The sequence below is a fragment of the Stegostoma tigrinum genome, chromosome 43 (genome assembly GCF_030684315.1).
Source record: "Stegostoma tigrinum isolate sSteTig4 chromosome 43, sSteTig4.hap1, whole genome shotgun sequence".
Lineage (NCBI taxonomy): Eukaryota > Metazoa > Chordata > Chondrichthyes > Orectolobiformes > Stegostomatidae > Stegostoma > Stegostoma tigrinum.
This window is the reverse complement of record NC_081396.1, coordinates 12,691,227-12,713,392: the sequence shown is the minus strand read 5'-3', so window position 1 is coordinate 12,713,392 and position 22,166 is coordinate 12,691,227.

Sequence of the window (22,166 nt, the reverse complement as noted above, 5' to 3'; positions counted from 1 at the left end):
AACAGGTCCAGAGTGATTATTTTTAATACGTGGATGCATGTCACTGTACAAATGGATGTGGAGAGGAAAAGAATCTCCTCATGTTCGTCTCTCCCTATATTTTTCGAATTGTTCAAACCCAAAGAAAGTTCTTTGAAAATTGATAGTAAGGGAAATTTGCTTGCCTGATGATGAAACATAGAATTCAAACAAACATTTGAAAGATAATTTAATGTATCGGTAGATATTGTTTACTTAGACTTTAATAAAACCTTTGGCAATGTTTTGCACGGTAGACTAATTAGTAAAGTTAGATTACAAGGGAACCAAGGTGATCTTGCGAACTGGATACAAAATTGGCTGAACGACATGAGACAGAATGTGACAGTGGAGGGTTGTTTTCTGGACTGGAGGTTTGTGACCAGCAGTGTTCCACAGAGGCTCACTTGTACTTGTCATTTATATAAATTATTTAGATGAGAATATAGAAGGCATAGTTAGTAAGTTTGTAGATGACAGCAAAATTGGTGGCATTGTGGACAGCAAAGGTCATCTAAGGTTACAAAGAGAATTTGTTTAATTTGGTCAATGGGCTGAAGAGTGGCAGATGAACTTTAATTTGGATAATGTGAAGTAGAACAAACAAGGAAAGGACTTATGCAATTAAAATTAGGGCATTGTGTAGTATTGTAGAACAGAGAGACCTATGGGTTCAGGTACATAAAATTCTTTGAAGTTTGCATCACACATAGATAGGATGATTAAGAACGCACTCAGCCCACTTGAATTTATTACTCAGATCTTTGAGAATAGGAGTTGGGACATTATGTTGTGGTTGTATAAAAAGTAAGGGAGACCTCTTCTTTAATACTGTGTCCAGTTATAACATAGAACTGTACAGCACAGTACAGGCCCTTCGGCCCATGATGTTGTGCCAAACTTTTACCCTAAGCCTAAGGCCTATTTAACCTCCATCCCTACCATATGCTATCATCCATATGCCAATCTAATAGCTGGTTAAATGCCAGTTCTTGCTGCCCTGTTATGTAAGGATATTATTAAGCTGCAGACGGTTCAGAACAATGTTGCCAGGATTGGATGGTGTGAATTATAAAAAGAGGCTGGACAGGCTGGAACATTTTTTCACTGGAGTTTAGGAGATTGAGGTTTCTATAAATTTATAAAGTCTTGAGAGGTATAGATATGGTGAATGGTAAGTGGCTTTTTCCCTAGGATGGGGCATTTCAAGACCTGCGGGCTTATTTTTTAAAATGAGTGGCGAAAGATTAAAACAAAAGACATGAGGTGCATTTGTTTTTACACAAAGAGTGGTTCATGTGTGGAATGAATTTCCAGAGAAAATGGTGGAACAGGTACAGTTACATTATTAATAAGATATTAGCTAAGTGTATGAATGAGAAATGTTTGGAGTGCAATGGGCCAAGCGCAGGCAGTCGGAACAAGTTTAGTTTGGGTTTATGGTCAGGGCAGACTGATTCACTGAAGGCTATGTTACTGCGCTGTGCAACCGTGTGACTAAGTCAAGACGGAACTATTGATCAGTGAAGTGATGCCTCAGCATTCAAATCTTTGCAGCTGTCTGCGTGGACACAAGCTGTTGATCAGACACAGGTGTCAGGAACATTGTACAAGGGTAGGAGTGTGTGGGAACTTACAGTAATAAATTCCAGTGACAAGGGTCACAAACAGGATATTCTTTTTCTGCTAACAGAAAGTACTGATGGGGATGAATAACTAATAGAAATCAGTACAAATTTAAACATATTAACCAGAGCTAACCATATATACATGTAACACAAGGCACATTTCTCTGAGATGCAGACATTACTCTGTGGGGTCAAGAGAACTTCATTTTTGAAATTTACTTTGAGGTATTGACTAATGCAAATACTGGAGTCAGTTTTATTTTTCAGTTGTGCAATTGAGAACCTTTCCCTTCTCTCATATATATGCAATCTCAGACACCAAGTTAACAACAACAATTCTCTGGAGGATCGCTATTGTGCAAAAATAATATTGTTAGAGATAGATAGATTGATCGATCAACAGACATAAATCAGCATTGACATGGATGAATGGATTGGTGGATGGATGGATGGGAGAATGGGTAGGATTTAGACTAATCAGTGGATAGACTGATGAATAGATGGATGGATGGATGGATAGATGTATTGCTCAATCAGAAATAATGTTCTTCTCTATTCTCATTTTTATGGTTTTCTACGCCATTATCCGGGGCAAGCTTTTTATTCCATCAGTGTCATTCTATCACCTACAATTGTTTACGAATTCTTATATAATTGAAATTCCTAGTATATTGGAACCTTATCAACAAGAGCTTTGAAGATACCCCTATGGTCCTCATGAACGTTTCCTGTTGATTGTATATTTTTCAGATTAGAAATAGAAGGTGGGAACATGACTAGATTCAGAAGAGATAAATCAATATTTGGAACATATGGTCGTATCATCGAGAACAAAAAAAACTCAGCATAACTTCACTAAAGTTAATTTTACTCAAAGCAAGAGTAGTGTAGATCATTGGAATCATACCTATTAACCGTGCCCTGTAAAATTGTTGCTGATCTGTGCTACTAAGAAGTGAGAGTAAACAAATTATCACATTTTGGTTGCTTTTGTAAGAATTGTTGAGATTGAGGACGCTGGTAATAATGTAGAAAACCTCCAAAAACACATAAATACGAGGATATTTAGGAGTAAATTTTCATGCAAATTAATGGACTTCATTTTTCCACGAGAACTTAAAAGCTATTTGTAATTTTTGAAAGTGTAGTAAAAAAGAAACAAAATGAAAGAAGGGTAATCTATGAAGCAGTTTTAGGTGAATTGTAATTGATATCTAAAGATTGTTCCTATTTCCTTGTTTAGGAAGTTTTCTCCTATATACTAGTACTATTAAATTGCTCTGTGCACAGTGCAATTCCTTCCCAATGGGCAGCTATCAGTAGTACCTGATATTGCACCAAATGGACAGAAGGTGCGAAATAGAGGCAAAGACACAGTTCCAGATTCGTTGGTGTTTTACAAACAGCTGCATTGCAAAAGATTGATGCTTCTTCATATTTACCTCATTCTTGTGATCTGTACAAAATTAGACTTGGCTCAATCAATGCGTGGCTTCATTTTTTTTTCACTTACACAACCTCCAATTTTCGAAAACCGTTGACTCCTTGCAGATGATTCGTGTCTCCGGCGCAATTCATGATTTCCAGCATTACCATTACGTCAATTGACGCGATTGAATGTGTCCAATTCAGTTTATTCATGCTTTCTTGAACCATGTGTGCACTGACAAGGATTATCCAGATTGTCAATGGCGACTCAGTTCCCACACATTGCCCGTTGACATGAGACTGAGAAGCCTCCTGCTCTTCCATGCCTATTGTTGCATCCCTTGTTATTATTTCGAAGAGATGAAAGGGAGTTGTTCACGTACTTTTTTAAAATTAATATCTGTTGCTTCATTTACCAACACAAACATAAATGTCGATTTTATTAATATTACTTTGAAAGTTGTTTTGTTCACATTGCCTGTTGCGCTTGTTACATCATTGCCCTGAATATATTTCACAGTGTATTTCCGGCACAATAACGCAAAGAGTTGCCAGGCATCGTGAAATGTCTTTTTAAGAATCTCTTTTTGAAAACGACCGCGTTTGTTTGAGCCAGTAAATCAAGAAAAAACAGAATGACTGCAGAGGCGACGTTTTGCGATGCGTTCTTCAGCTCCTCGGAGATACTGCATCTGGTTGAAATGAGTGTTGATTTATCGTTTTAGGGTGAGAGGGAAAAGATTTAAAAGGGACTCGAGGAGCAATTTTTTTAATCACACAGATGGTGGTGCATAGATGGAACTAGCTGCCGGACGAAGTGGTGGAGGTGGTACAGTTGTAACATTTAAGAAAAACATTTGGACGGGGACATGGATCGGAAGGGTTTATTGAGAGATATGGGCCAAAGGCAGGCAGATGGGACTAATTCAATTTAGGAATCCTGGTCGGCATCGATGAGTTAGACTGAAAGGCCTTTTTTCCGTGCTATATGAATTATGATTCTATCACAAGTAGCGACTGATTGTATTGTTTCCCTGTGGCCGAGCTTTTCTACCGTTCCTATTACCTCTTCATTGTCTGTGAACCATCTTTTCATCTGTGTACTCGGGAGAAATCGGTAATTTTCTCATTTCCTGTTGAGTGAATGGTAACATGCGTTCAATTTTCACGTTGTTGAATGCGCAGCAGTTTGGAATAAATTTAACACAATTACAGAAACATTCAGACGGACAATCGTATTGGGGTCCAATTTGTCACCTCAAGGATACTAGCAAGCAAATCTGGGAGGACATTACCGACACTGGAAAAAAAAAGGATATATGCCTCGAATTAGGAAAGAATAGTTTGACTGGAGTAATTTATACTGAAACAGAAAAAAGTTGGGAGCAAATTTAATGAGGTGTCCATTAAAGTCATAGTTTGGAAACGATAGATGGGAAATCCTATTTAACTTTAGATTGAGCTCAGTAAATATAGCGGTTAGAATTGATTGGAAAGTGTTAGGGATAATTAGGTGATTAGGTGTTGGCAACCTAAAACGAACTCCATGAAAGGCAAGTAGTGGCAGGAACACAATTTAAAATGTGCTTGGTTATATACCTACAGAGCCAAATCTCTCAGTGAACAACCAAATTTCCTTCAGGTGGATTAGACAAGATGGAAAAAGGATCCCTTTCTTTGGTGAAGACTTGCTACGCCTTTAAAACCAAGCTTTCCGTCTTTTCCTTCTCAGAGTCTCGACTTCACGTAATGTTTGAAAAAAAAAGTTACATGCTTTCCTCCTTACAGCAGAATATAGGTAGACCGGAGAGTTGGGCAGATAAATGGCAGATGGAGTTCAATTCGAGCAAATGCGAGGTGACGCATTTTGGAAGATCTAATTCAAGGGTGAACTATACAGTAAATGGAAAAGTCCTAGGGAAAATTGATGAACAGAGAGATCTAGCTGTTCAGGTCCATTATTGCCCGAAGGTGGCAACGCAGGTCAATAGGGTGGTCAAGAAGGAATACGGCATGCTTTCCTTCATCGGACGGGGTATTGAGTACAAGAGTTGGCAGGTCATGTTATGGTTGTATAAGACTTTGGCTCAGCCACATTTAGAATACTGTGTACAGTTCTGGTCACCACATTACCAAAAGGATGTGGACGCTTTGGAGAGGGTACAGAGGAAGTTCACCAGGATGTTGCCTGGTATGGAGGGTGCTAGCTATGAGGAGAGGTTGAGTAGATTAGGATTATTTTCATTAGAAAGATGGAGATTGAGGAGGGGGGGAGACCTGATTGAGGTCTACAAAATCATGAGGGTATAGACAGAGTTAACAGCAAGAAGCTTTTTCCCAGAGTGGGGGGATTCAATTACTAGAGGTCATGAGTTCAAAGTGAGAGGAGGAAAGTTTAAGGGAGATATGCGTGGAAAGTTCTTTATGCAGAGGGTGGTGGGTGCCTGGAACGTGTTGCCTGCAGAGGTGGTAGACGCAGACACATTAGCGTCTTTTAAGATATATCTGGACAGGTGCGTGGATGGGTGGGGAGCAAATGGACACAGACTCTTAGAAAATAGATGACAGGTTAGACAGAGGATCTCGCTTGGCGCAAGCTTGGAGGGCCGAAGGGCCTGTTCCTGTGCAATAATTTTCTTTGTTCTTGTTCTTTTTGTTCTCCTAATGATATCATAAATTGATAAACTGTAACCTATGGTTGAGTTCCAGGGGAGCTTTTAGCATCAATACGTAGAAGGCCTAACAAGAGGTGGTGCACTGCTGGATCTGGTTCTCCAGAAAGAAGCCTGACAAGTTTGATCGATTGATTTGTAGTTAGGTGTACAAAAGCACAGTAAAAAGAATTGTTTACAAGCAGTACAGGCAGTTCACAGTGTGCAAGGATATACAGATCATAGGATGAAAAAAAAACTTTGACAGAGGCATACAGGTTAAGTCACTAGGCAAGATTGATATTAACAAGATCAACATTATTTGAAGTTAGAAAGTCCATTCATTAGTCTCATAATGGATGGGACAAAGTTGTTTCTGAACCTGCTGCTGCATATATTCAAGCTTCTGTATCTTCTGCCTGACGGATGAGGTTGTAGGAGAGCATTGCTGCGGTGCCAGCAATTTGAAGATGTTGGAAGCCTTTCTGCAGCAATGAGCCTGTAAATTTTGTTGCCACCCAGGTTGACAGGGCTGTTAAGAAGGCAGACAGTGTTTTAGCTTTTATTAATAGAGGGATCAAGTTCCAGAGCCAAGAGGTTATGCTGCAGCTGTACAAAACTCTGGTGCGGCCGCACTTGGAGTATTGTATACAGTTCTGGTCACCGCATTATAAGGAGGATGTGGAAGCTTTGGAAAGGGTGCAGAGGACATTTACTAGGATGTTGCCTGGTATGGAGGGAAGGTCTTACAAGGAAAGGCTGAGGGACTTGAGGCTGTTTTCGTGAGAGAGAAGAAGGTTGAGAGATGACTTAATTGAAACATATAAAATAATCAGAGGGTTAGATAGGGTGAATAGGGAGATCCTTTTTCCCAGGATGGTGACGGCGAGCACGAGGGGGCATAGCTTTAATTTGAGGGGTGAAAGATATAGGACAGATGTCAGAGGTAGTTTCTTTACTCGGAGAGTAATAAGGGAATGGAACGCTTTGCCTGCAATGGTAGTAGATTCGCCAACTTTGGGTACATTTAAGTTGTCATTGGATAAGCATATGGACGTACATGGAATAGTGTAGGTTAGATGGGCTTCAGATCGGTATGACAGGTCGGCACAACATCGAGGGCCGAAGAGCCTGTACTGTGCTGTAATGTTCTGTGTTCTATAAAACGAGTCCATGGATTGAAGGTTGGCATCTGTAATGGTCTGGGCTACGCACACAGCCTTCTGTTAATTTTTTTACGGTCTGGGGCACAGCAGTTGACATACCAGGCCATTATGCAGCCCGATAGTATGCTTTGAATTGTGCATCTGTAAAAGCTGGTGAGAGATATTATGGACTTGCCAAATTTCCTGATCCTCCGAAGGAAGAAAATGCGGTTCAAAAACAAAGTTGCTGGAAAAGCTCAGCCAGTCTGGAAGCATCTGTGAAGGAGAATACAGAGTTGATGTTTGAGGAAAGTCACCGCACCCAACATGATAACTCTGTTTTCCCCTTCACAGAAGCTGCCAGACCTTCTGAGCTTTTCTAGCAACTTTGTTTTTGTTCTTGATTTACAGCATCCGCAGTTCTTTCGGTTTTTGTTTAGAGGAAGAGGCAGTGTTGTGCTTTCTTGGCTGTTGTATCTATGTTAAAAGTCAATGACAGGTTGTCCGTTATCCTCACTCCAAGGAACTTGACGATTTCTACCCTCTCAACCTCAGTTCCATTGATGTAGATAGGGGTATATTCTCCTCCTTTCCTTCTGAAGTTAGTCAACACTTATTTGATTTTGCTGTTGTGAGAGACAGGCTGTTCTCAGTGTACCACATCACCAAGCCCTATACCACCCTTCTGTAGATTGTTTCATCCTTGTTAGATATCAGTCCTACTATGGTGATGTCATCATCAAGCTTTTCAAAGACATGAGTTCGAAATTTAGAGTGGGTGTGCAGGAATTGCAGTTGAGGATGTGTCCTTGGTGGGCTCCAGTGTTAAGTGTTATTGCAGAGAAGGTGCAGTTGTCCGTTTTAACTGACTATGAACCAGGAAGCTAAGGATCAATTTGAAGAGGGTACAGCCAAGACAATTTTCGATGAAGCAGTGGAGAAGAATTTTATTTGTTCAAATTTGTTCTGGAAAAGGAAAATGATTGACTGCAAAATTCAGCCTTAGATCGGGGAAGATTTTATTAATATAAAGGCAGGATCTGGCCAGAGTAAACTGGGAACAGCTCCTTGCTGGTAAGTCTACAGCAGAACAATGGGGGCATTCAGACAGGTAGAGGGGAGAGTACAGGTACAACATGTGCCCTTTTTGAGGGAAATGTAAGAGCAATAAGTTCAGAGAAGCCTGGACCTCTAGGACAATTCAGGACTAGATAAGTAAGAAGAGTATGGATTTTAGCAAGTCCAAGGGAACAATTCATCTGCGGTCCTAGAGGACTCCAGGAAGTGCAGGAGAGAAGAAAGCAATTCGAAAACAATAAAAGTAACATGATAAAGGACTTGCAAACAGGATAATGGAGAATTCTAAGATACTTTATAAAGAGAAAGCAGAGGGCCTATTAGGGAACAAGGGGGAATCTGTATATAATGCAGAAGGATATTAGATTCCCTACAGTGTGGAAACAGGCCATTCGGCCCAACAATCCACACCGCCCCTTGAAGCATCTCACACACCCCTGAACACTATAGGCAATTTAGCTTGGCCAACCCACCTCCCCTGCACATCTTTGGACTGTGGGGGGAAACTGGAGCACCCAGAGGAAACCCACGCAGACATGGGGAAAATGTGCAAACTCCACACAGACAGTCGCCCGAGGCTTGAATCAAATCTGGGTCCCTGGCACTGTGAAGCTGCAGTGCCACCCACTGAGCCACCGTGCCGCCCCCAGGTTGGAAGGGTGTTGAATGAATACTTCTCTTTGGCTTACATTCTGAGAAAGGAGAACATAGGTATGGAATTCAGAAAAAGCTACCATGAAGAAATTGTTCAGGTTGACATAAAAATTGCTGTGGTATTGGAGGCTTTTTAAAAGCAGACAAATCACATGGCCCGAATGAATTGCATCTCAGGTTGCTGTGGCAGGAAAGACAGGAAATTGCGGGGGCATTGGCACAATTTTTTAATTCCTCTCTGGCCATGGGCAAAGTGCCAAAGGACTAGAGGATGGCAAATGTGCTTCAGTGTTTTAAGAAAGGTGGTCAAGATGAACCAGGAATTTACTGACTAGCGAGTTTCACATCAGTGGTAGGGAAACAATTAGAGAAAACTGTGAAGGACCGAAATAATAGCGACTTTGAAAGGCATGGATTATTGAGGCCCTGTCAGAGGAACGTGTGCCTGACAAATTTGTTACATTTGTTTTTCAAAATATAGTCAAGTCTATGAATGAGGGAAGTTCAGTTGTTGTAATTTACATTGGTTTTAGTAAAGCTTTTGACAAGGTCCCATACGGGAGGCTGATTGATAACATGGCACATGGAATTGAGTGAAATCTGGCAAGATGGATCAGAAACTGGCTTAGTAACGTGACACAAAGGGTGTGGCAGAAGCTTGTTCGAGTGATTGGTGACCGATGTCTAACGATGTACCACAAGGATCAGTAACGGGACTCTTATTTTTTGTTATATACAAAAATGGTATGCATTAAAATGTGGGAGGAATTCTGCGCAGTTTTTTAGACAGCACCAAGATTGGAAAAGTAGTTAATCGTGGAGAAGATGTTTGTAACTTACAAGAAGATACAGATGGGTTGGTCACATGGGTAGAGCGGTGGCAGAGTGTTTCCAACCCTGATTAATGGGTGGGCAGCTCTGAAATCCACATCAGTCGAGGGATGTGATTGTACTGGAGAATGTGCAGAAGAGATTTAGTGTGATGTTGCCTGTTCTGGAGAGTTTTATTCATGAAAGAAAATTGGAAAGACTGGGGTTATTCTTCTGGGAGTAGAGGAGACGAGTAGAGATACGAATGAGATGTATGAAATTGTAAGGGACATAGACTGGGTAAATCCTATTGATAGTTCCTACTTGCTGATGATGGAGGGATTAATGACCGGAGACACTGATTTAACTTAGGGGGAAGAAAGTTTAGAAAGTATAAGAGGAAATATTCTTTCACCCAGAGAGAGGTGAGAATATGGAACACACAGCCTACAAGGGGAGTAGATGCACAAAACTTCACTGAACAAGAATAGACGTGTACTTTGAATGCCAAGGCATACAAGGCTCTTGGTAAAGTGTTAGAAAATGGAATTAGAATAGTTAGATGGTTGTTTTTGACTCGATAGGCTGAAGGGCATGATTCTGTGCTGTAACCATTTATGATTCCAGCACCTGTTACATGAAACTCTATCACATTTATCACTCTAATAAGTATTTATTCCAACCCAGACAATATCTCATCGTTTGCTGCACAATTTATATTGCTCTATATTCTGTGTTAGTGCTGTCCAAACAGGTGTTCCTATTGCTGCATGTTTCAGTTTATACTCATTTAGACCCTGCATTAGTAATTTCAACACCCATTCCTTCCTCAGTTTCCAGTACACAATTTCATGAGCTAAAAGTTATAATCTTCACTGGACCCTGTGTCAGTTTTCTTAAATACAATTTCCTCTTCGATGTTACATCACTAGACCGAGCCCATGTGATATAATTCGAGGGCTGCCTTAATTATTACTTTACTGGACATGGATTGATCTTGCACTCGATCACATCTTTCGTTATATTCGCCTAACTCAAGTCTCCACTTGTATTGCACTGTACCGTGTATAATAAGGGTAGTATGAGAGAAGCGCTAAACTTTATCAATAGCATAAACTTGTTGCTGTTGATTTTGTCAGTGACGATGTTTCCAGCAGTCATAATAGGCATCCACTTTCACACTTGATTAGGCGGCTGAATCTTATAGCAATCAGTGGTATCTTCTTGCACAATAAGAGTAGACACATGCAGCAACAAAGTCGAATGTTAGAATTGCAGTGTTTGATGCAGAATTATCAGACAGGCCGTAATGCATTATTTAACATATTATGGAGTTCAGCGAGTGACGTTAACAAACGTCAGTATTTGACACAGTCAAATCAAGATTCGACATGACATAAGAATGCGTTTGAATTAAGGATCCCTGAATACAAAGCATGTGTTTTGCCCAAAGCCTCATAAAAGAGTCAAATGCCATTAGAACGGGAAGGGGTGGCACTAGTCCAATAAGGCAGCCAAGGTCCAGGATACTGAAAAATGATAAGAGAAAATATTACATTAAATCTCCAGGCCAGGTGGCAACTATGAAGGAAAGAAAGCCATGGCACTTTATCTGCATCAGCGTCATTTATTTTAGACGGAGAATACATTTGCTCCCTAACAAATGACTGTTCGTCGCATCGTTAGTTCTCGTTTCAGATTTCCAGCAGCAGTGCGACGTAGCCTTTGTATCGGCGCACTGAAAACTGGAGGCAGAGTATCAAACAATCGGAGGAACTGTCATTCTGAGATTTAGTGTTCAGGCCAAGTACTCCATTACATAATGTCGGTGAATGTTCACGTTGGTGTAAGACTGGTCTTTCTGATCTGTTTCACGCCATTTTCTTTACGCTCAGAACGCTGACAGGAGTAACAAACCGATCAAGTCTTGGCATAATTTACATTCAACAACGGGCGAGCTCCCGACAGAGAAATGCAGTTTTGAAATACCCTCCCGTTCTGTAATAAAACCATGAATCGTTCAGTCTTTGGAGTTGTGAAGGACCTATTGCCTGTCGGTTCATTGCATATAGGTACTTGGAGCGACAATATTATTCACTGCGACCTGCTCTAATTTATGACTAGCCGATGTTGACAATAATATTAAATGGACTGAGGAAGTAATAGGAAACGAAATGGCAAGAAGCTATTATTGGTTTAAAGCCCAGCGCAGTCTTCAGTGTTATGGTGAGTGGTCGGCGTCAATACGGCCAAACCTGAGTATAAACCTCATTGCTCGGGATATCTAGAACTGATTCCATCTGCCGAAAACCTGGTATGCAGAATTAAACAACAAATAACAAACTCTAGGAAGTTCTTATTTTGACAATGGAGCATCTGACATCAGAACGGAAAATAATCTTTTCGTTCTGATTCCTGTCAACAGCTTGCAAATCAAAATAGATAAACAAGGTTCGCATTTGGCTGATAGAAACTAATGGATAAATGCTGCGTTTGAAGCACATTGAGACTTTAAAAAGTCTAAACATCAAACGGTCACCAGGGCTGTAGACAGTGCCATAGGTTTTCATGATGTTTGATACTTAACAGGAGTCAGATTTGGATGCAGTGATACTGCGGTTTATCAACCACCCAATGTGTTCCATTCTCTATATCCCCTTAAATGTTAAACTTTTCAGTCGCAATATAAGTTAACATCCAAAGTTACACATGAATCTGTCTTCATCACTCTTTTCAGAACTGCATTCCAGTTCACAACTCGCTCTACAAATTACAATAATCCTTGCACCTTCCACTACAATTATTTTATACAGTTTCAACTGATTATCAACTTGCCTACTAGAATAAATGTGAGGCCGAATGAACACAGCAGGCCCAGCAGCATCTCAGGAGCACAAAAGCTGACGTTTCGGGCCTAGACCCTTCATCAGAGAGGGGGATGGGGTGAGGATTCTGGAATAAATAGGGAGAGAGGGGGAGGCGGACCGAAGATGGAGAGAAAAGAAGATAGGTGGAGAGAGTACAGGTGGGGAGATAGGGAGGGGATAGGTCAGCCCAGGGAAGACGGTCAGGTCAAGGAGGTGGGATGAGCTTAGTAGGTAGGAGATGGAGGTGCGGCTTGGGGTGGGAGGAAGGGATGGGTGAGAGGAAGAACAGGTTAGGGAGGCAGAGACACAGGCTGGACTGGTTTTGGGATGCAGTGGGTGGAGGGGAAGAGCTGGGCTGTTTGAGTGGTGCAGTGGGGGGAGGGGACGAACTGGGCTGGTTTTGGGATGCGGTGGGCGAAGGGGAGATTTTGAAGCTGGTGAAGTCCACATTGATGCCATTGGGCTGCAGGGTTCCCAAGCGGAATATGAGTTGCTGTTCCTGCAACCTTCGGGCGGTATCATTGTAAATGTCATTTACGTGTGATCTATATGAGTGTGCAGGGATTACGTGTTCAGATATAGATCATTTTGGCAGATGTTTCCAAAAGATTTTGTCCCCGACATTTTATTTTCTGCTTTGTGCCGGTTTGGAGCCGGGACAAAAAAAAGGAAGACGTGTGTTAACTGACAACAAAACAATAGGCCTCCCGTTCATCTTCTCTACGTGACTAGCATTCTGCCTGTAAGGGCGAAAGTAATCTGCCAAAATCGAGAACAAACGTTTTGATTGTCTCAATAAAAAGCATTCACTTCAGTTCTCAAGAACATTAACTAATAGGGAGATAAACTGTGGATAATCACTGGAAGAAAGGATACCGAATGGTAACAAATTGTTTTGCTCACAGATCTCTTTTCAAAACCAAAATGCTTTATGGGAGTTAGGCGTAATCTTAGGAACAAAGCTGGGAGAGATTACATCACTGAGCATGTAATATTCGAAATTTCCTCTTTTTTGCATCCATATTAGACATCAAAAAGATTTAAACAATAGTGTCTTCGATCTGTCAGTCCGAGTCCTTGCCTATTAGTGTCCGTTGGTTGGTGGACGTGCTGGAAGAAAGTGTAGAGATTAAGTGATTAACTGGATCTGGTTTTGCACAACAATATTGGATTAATGATGAAGTCAGGTACTAATTATCATAATATGGATGTTGTATTAATTTTAAAGATGTAAAGTAGTATTCTTAATGCTCTTATGGAGTACTACAAAATTAATTAAGAACCATTGACAAGGAGTGAAATAGAGCTAATTAAAGTTAACTAGCAAACAGTGCAATAATAATCTACAGCAGTGCAGGGGCAGACATTTAAGATGATGTTTCAGAAAATAAAACTTAGATAACTTCTGTCAAGTACGAAAACAAAATCCAAGGACCTACTATCCTTGCTAAACAACAGTACAGTGCACTGACGAAATTACAACTGCAATATTGTGTGTAGATTCGTCTTTATTTAAGGAAGGCTGTAAATACATGGGTAACACTTCAGAGAAGAATTGTTAAATTAATTCCGCTGATGGATGGGTTGTTTTGTAAGCAAGGTTTTGACAGAGTAGGCTGGTACCCATCGGAATTGAAACAAATGAGAGTTCGTTTCATTGAAACATACTGAGTGTTACTGACGAAAATGCATTGTCAATAAATCTGACTGGCAATATAAGACATGCGAGTACATTTTCAACACACTATCGTAATGCGTGAACCATAATTGTATTTGTAATGCTCTTACAATTTAAATATACATAAATCAAAGGTAACTAAGAAAACAATTTGACTAACATTCTTAATTATCTTGCTACAAAACACTGTCAACAACGATAATGCGTTCCAGGCACACAGACATATCTACACATGCAGTTGCCCATACATATCCACATACTTTGATCTCTTACCCTACTTCTTTCCCTAACGGAGGCGTATTATAGTGTATATAGCTAAAGGAATTTCTATTTTGTGTATAAACAGAGATGGTATCCCTCTGTATATATATTCTAACTAAGGTAGTTAAGATAGGGTATGTTGTATGATGTAATATTAATAGTTGCCTATATTATTTACCTCAGTCTATCCAGCAGCATAAGTGTATAGCACAGTTATATGTTGCATTAATCAGCAAAACAAAATCGATTTGAAGTTATGTGTAAAAACAGATAGGTTCACGGATATGTGAAACATGCTGTAACTCAGCAAAGTCTTGAATTAAGTCGAATTTAAGATAAAGGGAGACTTATTGCAGTACAACAACAACTCAGATATTGTCATTTGTATTATTTCTTTTGGCATGGCGTTCTGTGTAAATTATTATTTGGTGGTATGTTGATGTCACTGCCAAAGCCAGCATTTGTTATCCATCCATAATTCTCGAACTGGGTGGTTAACTAGGTAATTTCATAGGCCATATAAGAGACAACCTGAAGCTACATGGCAGGGATCTCAGTTTTGCATGCTGCATGGTCTGTTTTATGTTTGAAATCCCAAATCTATCTGGCAGCCTAGGTGACTACAACTACCGAAGTAGTGCCAAAGGTTTGATCAAGTTGAACATTTGGTTTTGGAGACTGAAAATCGGTTGCGTTGCCCAATTTTTGAAAGTTAACACCCTACAGTGAAATCAAGTGCTGTCAGGACAGTAACAGGGGACCATCAGTCATGAGAAACAGGCAGGTATTCAGGAAAACCTGTGTGTGTGTGTGTGTGTGTGTGTGTGTGTGTGTGTGTGTGTGTGTGTGTGTGTGTGTGTGTGTGTGTGTGTGTGTGTGTGTGTGTGTGTGTTTGTGTGTGTGTGTGTTGTCTGGGAAGTGTTTTCAGTGCACAGACAATGTTTCTGCAACCATAACCTTCACTGCAGAATGATGTGCTACCTTCCAGGGGCCATCATTAAGAATGCCACTAAATGGCTCACAGACATTGTGAAAGGGAATGGCAACAGTCAGACATCATGGTTTGCATTGGCACTACCAACATAGGTGGAAAGTGGGATGGCTTCTGCAATAATAATTTAGGTAGCCAATTGGAAGATTAAAAAAAAAGTCTCAAAGTTTGCACTCTGTGCATTGCTCCCAGTCACACTTGCTGGTGAGAATGAAACAAATAGAGTATAAGACTATACAATATTAGTCCTCATATCTCCTATAAGTGAAACTATTTTCAGGTCAAATCTTTCCAGACCTATCAGGATATTTTAAAGTTTCAATGTGATCCCCCTCATCCTTATTAGATCCATCAAGGGCAGACATACAATCCGCATCCACTCCTCATATGACAAGATCTTCATTCCTGGAACCAATCTTGTGAACCCCCTCCTATAACAGAGCTGATGAACATATGGGATAAGAGTTGGCACAAGAGGGAGACCTTTATATTTCTGGATAACTCCGTTTGTTTCTGATGAAAGTACAATTGGTACGAATCCAATAGGTTATACCTGAGCCACAATATAGCCAAAATCATTGTGAAGCATTTCCTATTACTGATAGTGGGGTGAGTGGTTTCGGGGTTGTGTAAAAATTCGTTTAACAATGGGATAGAATATGGAGTAAAAAGGTGAAAAACGTGAGTGGTACACAAACAAATGTACAAAAAATAAAGGCAAGTTAGTTCAGTAGACAGTAAATATATTAAAGATTTTCAGACACAGGAAACTTGATAAGGCTGGAGGGGACTTACAGTAAGTCAAGAGAACTTGGAAATTAAAGGAGACAAGTTATGGTTGCTGATTAACAAATTGGGACAAAGATAATTGCTATCACGAGTGCATGATTTCAGGAGGGAAAGGATTTTCAGCTCAATCTTCTGTGTTATTGAATATTCAGGCAGGATAGGAGAAATGGTATGAAAGAGAAGGCAGTTTTGCAATATTATCCAAGGAGTCAATTATTGCAATAAAGAGAGGTAATATCTTTGAAGGCACTTCAATTAAGGTCAATTGAAATTAATTAGAACATAGAACATAGATCATAGAAATGTACAGCACAAGGCCATTTCAACCTTTAATATTGTACCAAACATGGCACCAAATTGACTAATCCCTTTTGCCTGCCAATGGTTCATATCCGTCTATTCCTTGCATATCCATTTGCTCATCTAAAAGTCCCTTAAACGCCTCAATCATATCTGCCCCAACCTTTACCCCTGGCAGCGCCTTCCAGACTGCTACCACTCTCTGTGTAAAAATCTTGCCTGTTGTATCTCCTTTGAAATTTATCCTTCCCACCTCAAATGCATGTTCCCTAGCATTAGACATTTCCACTCTTGGAAAAATATTCAGACCGTCAACTCCATCTATGCATCTCATAATTTTATAGACTTTTCTCAAGCTTCTGCTCAGCCTCTGTCGCTCCAGAGGAAATAACCTGAAATTTTCTAGCCTTTCCTTATAGCTCACACTCTCTAATCCAGGCAGCATCCTGGTAAGCCTCCTCTGCACCCTCTTCAAAACCTCTAAATCCTTCCTCTAATGTGGTGACCCGAGTTGAATGCAATACTCTCCGTGCAGCCTCACAAAAGTTTTATAAATCTGCAATATGACATTCTAAGTCTTGCACTCAATTCCCCGACCCATAAATGCAAGCATGTCATATACCTCCTTTATTAGTCTATCTCATCTCGTGACCACGTTCAGACAGCTGTGGACTTGAATCCACAGATCCCTCTGCACAACAATGCTGTTCAGGATTCTGCCATTTACTGTATACTCTTCCCTCGCATTTGATCTCCCAAAGTGCAGCATCTCACACTTACTGGGATTAAGCTCCATCTGTCATGTCTCCGCCCATGTCTTCAACTGATCTATATCCCACTGTATCATTTGACAACCTTCTGCAGTGTCCACAACTCCACTGATCATTGTATATTCTGCCAATGTACTAACTCACCATCTACATTTTCATCGAAGACATTTATATGTATCATGAACAACAGAGGTCCCAGCACAGATTGACACAGAACACCACTATTCACGGACCACCAACTGGAAAAGCAACCCATCCACTTCTACCCTCTGTTTTCTATGGGTAAGCCAATTCTGTATCCATGTAGCCAAGTCACCATGATTCCTATGCATCCACCTTAATGTTCTTCCAGGCCGACCAGAGAATTGTGAAATTTAGAATATGGATGGAAAGTGAGAAGATACCAGGGCCCTGTGCTTAAATAAAGGTGACTGCAAAAGGATGAGGCAGGAGTTACCTAAAGTATACTGGAAATAAAGACTTTATGGTGGGACAGTTGAGAAACAGTGGAGGACTTTCAAAACAATGTTTCAAAGTACTCAGCAAAAGTATATACCAGTGAAAAGGAAGGACTGTAGAAAAAGGGGTAATATGAGATGCTGTCAAATTGAAAGGTAAGGCATACAAAGTGGCAAAGATCAGTGGGAAAACAAAAGATTGGGAAAACATTAAATGTCAACAAGAAGCCAAAAACAAAGCTATAATGAAGAACAATTTAGATAATGTGAGTAAACCAGCTCAAAATATAAGCACAGATAGCAAAAGTTTCTGTAAATATATAAAACAAAAAAGAGTGTCTAGGGTAAACATTGGCCCTTTAGAGGATGAGAAGGGGCATTTAATAATGGGAAATGAGAAAATTGCTGAGGCTATTGCACTGTCAGTCTTCGCAGTGGAGAATATGAAAAATATTCTAGTAATTGATGACAAGGAGAGTGGGTGAGGACCTAGACATGATCATTATCATGAAAGAGGTTGTCCGGTGGATGCTAATGGAGCTAAAGTTAGACAAGTCTCCTGTCCCTGATGGAATGCAGCTCAGTGTACTAAATGAGATAGTGGGAGAAATAACACATGCCGTCATGATAATTTTCCAAATTTCACTGGACTCTGGGGGAGTTCCAGCAGATTAGAAAACAGCAAATATCATGCCACTGTTTAAAAAAGGAGGTAGACAAAAGATGGGGAATTTTTGGCTGTTAGCTTGACTTCTGCAGTGGAAAAACTGCTTGAATCCAAAATCAAGGAAGAAAAGCAAGCCGTCTAGTTAAAAATTATCTCATTAGGGAGATGCAGCATGAGTTCATGAAGGCAGGTCACAATAAATTTACTGGAATTCTACGAAGATGTTTTGACTGTGGTGGATAACGGGAACCCAATAGATGTGGTGTATCTAAATTTTCAAAAGGCATTCGACAAATTGCTGCATAAAACACTGCCACATAAGATAAAGATGCACAGCTTTATGAACAATGGATAGAGGATTGATTAACTAACAGGAAGCAAAGAGTGGGGATAAATGCTTTTCTGGTTGGTGATCAGTGACGAGTAGTGTGCCTCAGGGATCAGTTTTGGGACTGCAGTTGTTAACAATTTACATAGATGATTTGGAGTTGCAGACCACAGGTAGTGTGTCATAGTTTGTGAATGACACTAAGATGAGTGGTAGAGCAAAATGTGCAGAGGACTCTGAAAGTTTGAAGAGGGATATAGACAGTTCAATTGGTGGGTAAAGGTATGGAAAATGCAGTACAATGTTGATAAATGTGAAGTCATCCATTTTGGTAGGAATAACAGTAAAAAAAATGTTATTTTTGGTAAAATAGTATGGTAAAATTGTGAAAAGAAATGCAGCATGCGGCTGTGCAGAGGAACAAGGGTATATTTGTTTATGAATTGCAAAAGATAGTTTCGTAGGTACAACAGGTAGTTAAGAAGGCAGATAGAATTTAGCCTTCATTGCTGGACGGAGTGAATTTAAATGCAGGGTATAGGCTGCTGATGAGACCACACATGGAATACCATGTGTAGTTCTGGCCTCCTTACTTGAGAAAGGATGCATTGGCGCTGGAGGGGCTGCAGAGGAGATTCACTAGGTTGATTCCGGAGTTGAGAGCAATGGATTATTAAGAGAAACAGAGTAGACTGGGATTATTTTCATTGATTTTAGAAGAATGAGGGGGAAGGTCATGAGCCCTCCAGTACGTCCTCTCTGAGCGGAGATGGGACATTCTTCCTGATTAGTAATGCAACTCCTCCACATCTTTAACCTTCTTCTCTATCTCATTTAAAACATTGAAACCCTGAATGTTGAGCATCCAATACTTGTTTCAACCAAGTCTCAGTAATGCCCAAAAATTCATAGCCCATGATCCATGCCATTAGCTCATCTGCATTACCTATAATACTCCCTGCGTTGAAGTGACACACTTCAGACCATTAGTATCATTATGCTTATTTACCTGTTGCTGCATTTCCTTCCTCCCTGACTTATTGGTCCTTACATCTACTTTCTCCTTGATCATTCCACTTGCTGACATGCTGTCCTGCCTCACAAGTATGTGGCACTGGTTGTAACCCAGAGATTGCTAGCCTGGAGGTCTTGCATTTCAGATTCTTTCCTAACTCACTGTACTCACTCTGCAGGCTCTTATCTCTCTTTTTACCTGTGTCATTGGTACCAATATGAGCAGCAACGTCTGGCTACTCACCCTCCCACTTAACAATTTCATGCAGCTGCCCAGAGATGTCCTTGATTCTGGAACCAATGAGGCAACATACCATCCTAGAGCCTTGAGCATGGCTGCAGTAACATTTGCCCATTCATCCAACGAGCAAGTCTCCCACTACTATTGCTCATTTCAACATTGCCCATTGTTTCTTTACAGCAGAGCCAATTATGTTCTCATAGGCCTGACTGCTGATGCTATATTTCCATGGGCGGCTATCCCCCCAAACAGTATCCAAAATAGTATAGCTGTCAGAGAGAGGAAGAGACACAGGACACTCCTGAACTACCTGCCTGCCTCTCCTGGCAGTCACTTATCAAACTGAGTGAATCAGTGTTGTGCCCCCCTCCCTGTATCTAGGGTCTAACACACTCTCTGCCTCAGTATTTTCCTCATTGTGTCAACTACTGCTCCAACCAAATGATGTGGTGTGTGAGGAGCTGTGGCTGGCCAGGCTTCCTGCTGACATAGTTGCCAGATAGACTGCTCCTTAATTCCCCCATCTGGCAGGAAAGCGCCACTGTCCTAACCACCATCTCTGCCTCTTTACACTATAAAAGTTCAAAGAATTTTACCTTGCTTTTACCTTGCTCTCCTACCTATAGAATTCCAATATTCACCTACGACTGCACTTACATCATGTGCAGCACTAACTGGTCACTTAAATTACAATGCCAACTTTACAAACAGACAAATACCTTCTATTCTACAACAAACTTAGAAACAGTCTCTTTCAATCACTTTCTCTGGGCCGACTTCTTCCAGAATACTCGTCAGCAAAGTGTCTCTGCTATCCTGTGCTGAATGCTCTTCCTCCCACTTATCACCAGGAGGTCTCTTTCTAACTCTGCTGATCAGTCATGGTGACTGAGCCGACTTCTTCCAGAATTTCCCTCAGCGATATCTCTCTGCCACACTCAAATTAAGAAGGAAAAAACAACAGTGAGGCCCTGCTGTTGGGAGTGTTTGGCACACTTTATAATGGTCAGTGTGATATAGAGAGGCAGATATGTAAGCCAAAGTCAGATAGGTAATAATTGCTGAAATTTCAGCTTTCACAGTATCAACTGGGAGAGACAAATAGAGGTGTTGGAATTCTTAAAATGTTACCAAGAGGGCTTTATCTAAGCCAGCACGTAGAAAGTCAAACAAATTTGTGCAATGTTGGATCCAATTTAATGAAAAGGTGCCAGACATTTGGTAGAAGTGATGTTTGAAGAGTGTGTCAGTATTGTGACCATAAATCGGTTTAATGTAGCCATGGAAAAGGACGAAAGTGGTTTTGGGTGGAACAGAAATCAAGTATCTGAATCCGTGTAAGGAAATTTTATTGAGCTCAGGTAGGATCTTGCCAAAGTAGACTAGGAGCACCTACCTGCAAGTGAATCTACATTGAAAAAGTGGAATGTTTCAAAAGGAAAGTAGTGAAAGCGTGGGGCCAAAACATTCCCATGAAGGTGAAAAGTGGGAATAAAAATTTCAAAGGTCACAGCACATCGAGGTGTATACAGTATTGGATGGGAGGCTAAAGGAAGCTTTTGGTAAATAATAGGGGCTCAAAAAGCCAGAAACCCCAGAATTTTATAGAAAGTACAAAATTTGTGTGGATAAAATTATGAAAATGAAAAAGGGTCAAAAATAATGACATGAATCAGTGGACATATCTAAAAGGCATTTTATATGTATAATCGGGCAACTAACCAGGGAAAGAATATGATTCATTTGACATAAAGTGACAAACAGTTTATCGATCTCAGAGACTCAGATGAATTTTTGAATGAGTTGCGATGAAGTGTGTGGCAATGTCAGGAACTCTCTACAAGCGTCAGTACTTGGAACTATGATGTTGTGGCCATTACAGAAACTTGGGACAAGAATGGTTGTTGGAAGTTCTGGGATTTAGATGCTTTAATAGAAATAGGCAAGGTGGCAAAAGGGGTGGGGGAGTGACATTGCTAGTCAGGGATAGTATAGCATCTACTGAAGGGTAATTTGAGAATGATATGTCTTCAGAATCAGTTTGGGTTGAGGTCAGGAACAAGAAATGAGCAGTCATTTTGATGGACGATTTTTACAGACCCCCTAATAGTTGCAGAGGAGTGGTGGAGCAGATTCAGAGGCAGATACTGGAAAGGTGCAGAAGTCACAGAGCTGTAGTCATGGGTGACTTTAACTGTCCAAATATTGATTGGAAACTTTTCAGTTGTAATAGTTCAGATGGAATGGATTTTGTCCAGTGTGCCCAGGAAGCATTCCTGGCACAATATGTAGATAGTCCAACATGAGGAGGGGCAACTTTGGATTTGGTGCTCGGCAATGAACTGGACCAAGAGTTAGACCTGTTCGTAGGAGAGCATTTTGGCAGTAGTG